The sequence below is a fragment of the Lissotriton vulgaris genome, chromosome 6, assembly GCF_964263255.1.
Source record: "Lissotriton vulgaris chromosome 6, aLisVul1.2, whole genome shotgun sequence".
NCBI classification, from domain to species: Eukaryota; Metazoa; Chordata; class Amphibia; order Caudata; family Salamandridae; genus Lissotriton; species Lissotriton vulgaris.
The window spans coordinates 1,131,699,981-1,131,707,235 of NC_141694.1; positions in this window are offsets into that span (position 1 = coordinate 1,131,699,981).

The window sequence follows — 7,255 nt, forward strand, 5'->3', positions numbered from 1 at the left end:
TACGCAGAGCAAACAGAAACTCACCCTGCGGTTCCCTAGAACACATAGTTCTGGTGCTGTGGATCCTCGCTGTGTACTTCCTTCACCTGGTTCATCTCCCCTTCCTTGCAAACCCAAGCAAAATGGCCTCTTCTGTTGCACTTCATGCAAGTTGAATTACGTGCAGTACAATGTACACTGTTGGCTAGGTGGTTGCAGCTTCCACATCTGAAGCACTTCAAACCCTCTGTGATGCTTATGGGTTTCTCCCCTTTGATTTCCTTGGACCTGACCTTGTACACTTCTCCCTCTCTACTATCCTCCAGAACCGACCCTTTGATTTTGTTCACACTACTACTGGGTTCTTTAGGTTGATCCATCCTCCAGAATACACTTTGCGGTGTGTTCGATGGATTGGGCCATGGAGACTGCTTCCCTCAAAGAGGGATTCTTAGCAAGTAACTTTTCTTTTATTCTAGGGTTGTGTGTACACCTCACCAGTTGGTCCCTGATGAGGGAGTCGTTCAGCTCCCCGAATTCACACAGCTGTGTGAGACCACGGAGTGCAGCTATGCAATTGGTAATAGACTCATTCTTTGCCTGAACTCGCGAGAAAAACTTGTGTCTTTCAAGGACCACATTTACCTTGTCCCCGAAATGGGTTTCTAGTTTGAGCATGGTGATCTTAAACACGTCTAAATCTAACTCATCCTCTTCCACTGCAGGGTCTGGAAGTGTGTCATAGATTTTCCTTCCTTGCACTCCTAAATTATGGAGCAAGACATGTTGCTTCTGTACGGCCGAAAATTTCTTTCCCCCGATGGCTATGAGGTATGAATCAAATAAATTGATCCAGTCCTTCCAGTGTATATCTGGATCGCCAATTTCGTTCAAGAAAGAGGGGGTTGGGTTCATGGATGATGCCGCAATGGGAAATCTTACTTGGGAAAATATGTATCTAAAGTACAGTACCACAAGATAGAATAGGTACCATCCCCAAGGGACAGCACCACTCACCCTGAATAAGCAGGAGTGTACGCAGAGGAAAGACCTAGTAAACCTGGAACTAACTTGCCCTTACTGCTACCTGACACATATAGATGTTTGAAAGGAACCCAGAGAAACAGTTGTAAATTCCCCTGGTAAAATGACCTAAAAGGAAGGAATGCACATCAATTATGCTATATGCAAGCACAGTAGAAAAAGACTTATTCTCCCCCCTTGTAATTTAGACGTTATCCACAGTACGGAGTAAAACATGCGAGGGTAAGGTATACTGCCCCACAGATCTTTAGGTTTGAATTAGTGTAGCAGGAACTTGCAAACCAAAAACTCACTGAAATATGGAAGAAAGCGGGGGGAAGAAGGAAAGGGGAAGCAGGGGCACGTCACCTAAATGCCTGTTATAATTTTACCCTTACATTTACCCTAGTTACCCTGCACAGTCTAATTCATCACAGTAAATGAAATTGCCCAGGACGGACCACCCTCCACCCATAGTGAGAAGGTACCTGCAGGAGAAAACAGGTGAACACTGATACAGGGTATGGTAATGTTACTGGTAACTATGGTAACTCACAACAGCAAATTTGTACCCCCGGAGATTTCTTTGAATAGGGGAAGGTGTGAGAGACATGGGGGAGGCACCACAAGTAATGACTGCAGCAAAGAAAAGTACTCCAATATCAATACATGCCCCGAGATGATGATCTTCACAGTCTCACAGGTTAAGTGGAGCTATATGCATGAAAGACTAAACAGTCTAGAGGCAGTCTCATTGGAATAAGCAACCTTCTTATCATTAAGCACAGTGTACGCATTTACAAATACGACACAGCCCACAGGAATGTGTTGCAGGTCACCTCTAAATAGTAAACTCCCAAGCAGTCTTGATCACCCAGAACAGTCTAAACACAGACACGCCAGGTAGGATGTTGCACGCAGCAGTCTTACCAGTCTAACCAGCAGCCTTCAATGCCTCTTTTCACGCAAACACCTATGTATGGAACCACCATCTTGTGGCAGGCATACTACGACATTAGGCAGTCCCCTATGTCCCCAAAGCACAATATTAACATAGACCAAAGGACTGGGAGACACAGCAGTCTTACTCGACCAGCAGTCCCCGGTCCTTCCTTCTTTCACAGGAGTGCTTCCCATGTATGTTCCCCTGGCAAGGCAGGACTGAGGATGATGGTGGCCGGAAGGCAGGACCCGTGCTGAAGCGGCTGGGGCTCCGGGAGACTGACAAGGAAACTGACAAGGAGTGCACAGAAGAGAAATGATGAGCGCTGTTCTGCTGACAGGAACACTTGAGGATTGAAGATCTTCACAAGATGACTGAAAAAATGCAGCAGAAGGTAATAGACACTGTGGAGTTGGAAAGGAAGAAATTACTAATGAACGGGACGGTTCTGTTGCTGCTGGTGCGCCGGGAAACTGACGTGCTGTGCTCAGGAAGAAACTGACTGGAGCTCCTGAGGGAAAGTGTCTCCGAACAGCGCTTGCCTCAGCGCAGCTTCCGCTGACAGAGCTGCAGTTGCGCAGGTCCGATGAAAACAAGGAATACACCCCGAAACTGACAGAGAAAGGGTGTCTCCTCACTGCGCTTGCTCAAACATTACATCGGCTGGCAGGATTAAGTACCTTGGAAGGCTGCAGCTGCGCAGAATGGGAACAAGTTACAACTGCATGGACGGTGTCAGCTCAAACTATAATGGAAACACAGGATGGAGGGCGCAACTGCTACTTACATTCGCATGAGGGAAAAAACCTAAGAGACGAAAAATTTACCGCTGCCTCCCGCTGTCACCTGAAGAGAATGAACTTCAACAGAGCACCTTCCTGACACCAACCTTCTTCCGGAACAGGAGAAAAGTACCTTTATGGCGCAGAATTGCCACTTCCTTCGCGTATCTCCAGGGTGAGTGAGAGTCGGCAGTGCATTGCAGCACACAACCGCCTGTAGAACTGTCAGAGGAGACAACTCACCCAGCAACTCCTCATAAACGTCTCCTACATGGAATCTGGCAGTGTAAGGCGAATTCAGCACTTGCAGTCAGACAGATCACCTCTCTCCTCGAGGGAATCTTCACATAATTCACTCAACAATCACCACCATTGCACAAGTTCACTGGATGGAGAGAGCACTGAAAGGAGAGGTGACAGCAAGGCCCCCTGCGCCAGGTTCTTCGCCTCGTCGCCAGTGTTGTAAAGAAGACTCTTAATGCAGTAGAAGGTAAGACTTCTACTGGAGAAGTGTGGCTCAGGGGTTAGAGGCGGCAGACCCGGAAGCTGAGATCGGCCCTGGACCAGGGTTCAATTCCCCGCCTCGGCGGGTCTTGGGCTAAAAATTCCACGGACTCGATAATTCTCGCTCCGGTGCCTTCTCGACTCACGGGTTCACACTCTGCGACTCTGGGCAATAGCTTGCTTAATCTCCACAACAGCACCTCGCGGCGGGATGCCTGGCTTTCACCTTGTGGATACCCTGCCGGGGTTATCTCACAGGGGAATACCAGGACGGGTTCCCTAAGCAAGCGCCGGGAAACCCACTGCGGGTAGCTGTGCGCTATATAAGCTCAAAACATTTACATTTACATTTACATTTATTCTGTCACCACTCTCCAAGACTGTCAGGGAAATCCCAACATTCCAAGCTGCCTTCCAGGGAACATACCAACAGGCGGAAGTCCAGAGGGGAGGGCGGAATGCACCACTAGTGAAAACATTACAACATATTTAGATTGCAACAATTATCAAAAACTTGACCAGGCACCGTCTGAGTAACATATACATGATCCTTAATATCATATAGAATCAGCTGGCTTGCATCATTGAAGCACTGGTCCCAAAGACCGATCAAGGTAGCCAACATATGCTTAAGGGCGTGCTGCTCATAATCTTTCATCACACTCCACACATCTTCCACATCATAAATGGGGTTTCAGGCCCACTGCGCAGCCTGATTAGCCACTACGTTTTTCTCTGCTTCTCCCATCTCCGATCAAACATATGGACCCATTCGCTCCTTGAATATCGTCCGGTCTCTATCCTTAAATCCACGTACTGGTGTCCCACTACTCTGTAATGCCGGGAAATGGGAGAACACAGTGGAGTGATAGCAGAGGAAGTAGGCACTAACGTTGCTACCGGCTGTGTTGCTGGTGAAAGAGACACCGAAGCAATAGGTGTTGCAGGAGTACTAACAGTCATAGTGGCCATAGACAGCGAGGACAAAGAAAGGGCAGGAGGTGCCGTGGCCAAGGCAGTCCGATCAACAGATACAGAAGCAGAAACAGCGGCGACAGTAGAACCAGGTAGCTGAGCCTGTGAGGGAAGAGCAGGATATATCATCTGTGGGGCATATGGGATTGGGGGAGTATCCAACAATTGTTCCACAAATGTATCATTTTCCTCTTGGGTCACATAACATTTATCCATATATTCAATCAAAACCTGCTATATTCATGTTCAATTCCTATCTCTTGTTTCTCTCTATCCTGTGCTGCAGGTTTCTGAGTCAATGTTTGCATTCCCCCCTCCGGGCCTCTTTCTCTGCTTTCATTTGCCTCTGTTTAGCCTCATTTTGCCACGTTCGAAGAGAATCACATAGACTGCCTACTTCTTTTTACGAACAACTTCTGTAAAAACCCAATTTTTTGTTCATCAAAAGTTCCCGTCAATGGCCACTGCGACTCGGCATTGTCCCTCGTATATTTGTGCCATAGCGTACTAAACATGATAGGGCCAAGGCCATGCTTCACATACATATCAAAGTTCAGAGTGCCTTCTGGGGACGCTGGCTGACTTTCTTCTAATAAAGCATCGGCAGAGCAACAACATCCAAGAATTGGCTGAATCTACACATTTTCAAAAGTGAGTCAAATACGTTATGTTGCTTGGCAAAGTGTTCACAAACATCTTGTACCAAAATGAGTCCTCAGACTACACCAAATACAAACCAAAATGGTACTATATCCACAAAGAACCAAAACAAACTCACCTGATACACACAGATCAAACAAATGTATTCCCCACTGCCAACATTTTTGACCAAACAGTCAGATCTAAGGGTTTCACCATTCAGGACCCCAGTTGGGATGACCGCTGGTTGAGGCACCATCTGGTGGGACAGAAGGGGCTGCTGCGAGTTCAGGAACTCTCTCATGCAGGGAGCCCTGGTCCGAACGTCCAACCCGACGGCGGCCCTGACCCCCCCACCTGTCCTCAGCAGGTGATGGGCGACTCGCCCAATGAGGTCTCTGTTCGGGCACCAACTGAAAGAAGCGACCCAAATAGGGCCATACGGATCACTCGCGACCACTTCTCAGCCTTCCATACAAATGAAGAGTCTGTCAGATAGTAGAAAATACAAACTAAGTATATGTTTATTCAGATGCACTGAAGCAGAGCCCTGTCTGGCCAATCGCTTACAGGTGTTGCAGAGATGACTGACATCAGAAAACATGGGAATATTTTCTGTTCGATTTAGTACCAATGAAGACACACCCAACCTGTAAATTTCCAGATGTAGGCAGCTCCACAAAGGAGGAATAGAAGGATAAGTTTTGATCCTGAGACTGGGCACACACTATCTCTTTGCTGGGGATGGGCGACACCTGATGGGGTCTCTGTTCGAGCACCAACTGAAGGAAGTTACCAGAATAGGACTATTCACGTTACTCGCACCCACCTCTCAGCCTTCCATACAAATGAAGAGTCTGTCAGACAGTAGAGATTACAAACCAAGTATATATTTATTCAGATACACTCAAGCGGAGTCCCATCTGCCCAGTCACTTAGGGGTGCTGATATGACTGACATCAGAAAACATGGTGATACAATTTGTATGATTCAGAACAAAAGAAGACATGCCCAGACTAGAAATTTCCAGATGGAGGCTGCTATACAAAGGAGGTACAGAAGGATAAGTTTCGATCCTTAAACTGGGCACACACTATCTCTATGCCAAGGTCGTTCTGCCTGTACCCATCGCTGGACTAGTGGGATCAGGCCTCTATCCAGTGGGAAATGTATGCGCTAATAGGAACAGTGTATTCATTAGCAGTGCAAGGCCTAACCTTGGAGAAAACTAAAATTACCAAAGATGCTTCTCGCAGAGACAAAGAGAGAGAGATTAGTTTTGTTCATGGATCATAAAGGTGGCCAAACATAAAATGGTGCCGCAAATGCTGACTGATGCAGAACAATATATAAACATCACAGCTAAGACCTTTTTTACTATAACAGAAGGTCAAGCTTGACCGCTGATCTGAAGCTCAAAAATCATCCAGTGCAAATAGCGGCTTTAAGGATATATATCTCCGTCCGCATGGAGTGGTCACCATGTGACTGAAAGTCTCTAAGTATTTAGGGGTCATTGTGGGCGTAGCTAAATATGCCTATATCAATGTCATTCAGGGTAAGCTGGTACAAGAGTGATGCAAAGTGAGTATTGTTCATCACTTTGATGATGGCTTCTGTAGCCACATGAAAAGGAAAAGACGTATCACCTATGCTAACATCTATGATGAGATCCCTTATATATTGTTCCATCTCTATGACCACGTCATTCCTGATTGTGAGCACTTCCACTTCTGCAACTGTTTGGTTTCTGAGAACAATGAGTCAGATGACTTTGGGCAGCTGTCTCCCTTAAACAGTGACGAGTTTGAAACCTCCGTTTCGGTCAACCTTTGACAATAGGTTTTTCACATGAACTCGGGGTGCTTGTAGAATGAATCGTTTCTTTTTTTTGATCCAGCACAGCAACCGTAAGTGACCTCTTTTGCACAGCTGTGGCATATGCTCTGCATCGCTAGACACATGTCCTTGTGTGAGACACAAAATGTACATCTGAAACAGGTACCTTTGCCATTGCCTGTAGGTGAACGAGTGTCCTTAACCATGCACAGTGATTCCTGAACTTCCCTCTTGACTGATTGGTGTCCCACCATTTATGATTGATATTCGAAAGTGTGGGAAGCCCTTCTCATGGGAAGAATGTCTTCTAGTTTTCTTGGTCTTTGCAACTGTTTCTGCCTGAAAATTGCTGCCTCACAGCCAGCAAGGATGGGGGAACTCAGAGTTTTCTCTCTGCTTTAGTTATCCAAGTCATAGTGCTGCACTCAGTCCTTTAATCTTCTCAAAAAATCATTGTAGGAAATTGGGTTACTGGTTAACGGGAGAGAAACCCTAATCAAGCAGAAACAACAATTCCTGCCAGGGTGAAGTTACCCCAAATTAACCTGTGATTAACCCTCTGGTACTTGGC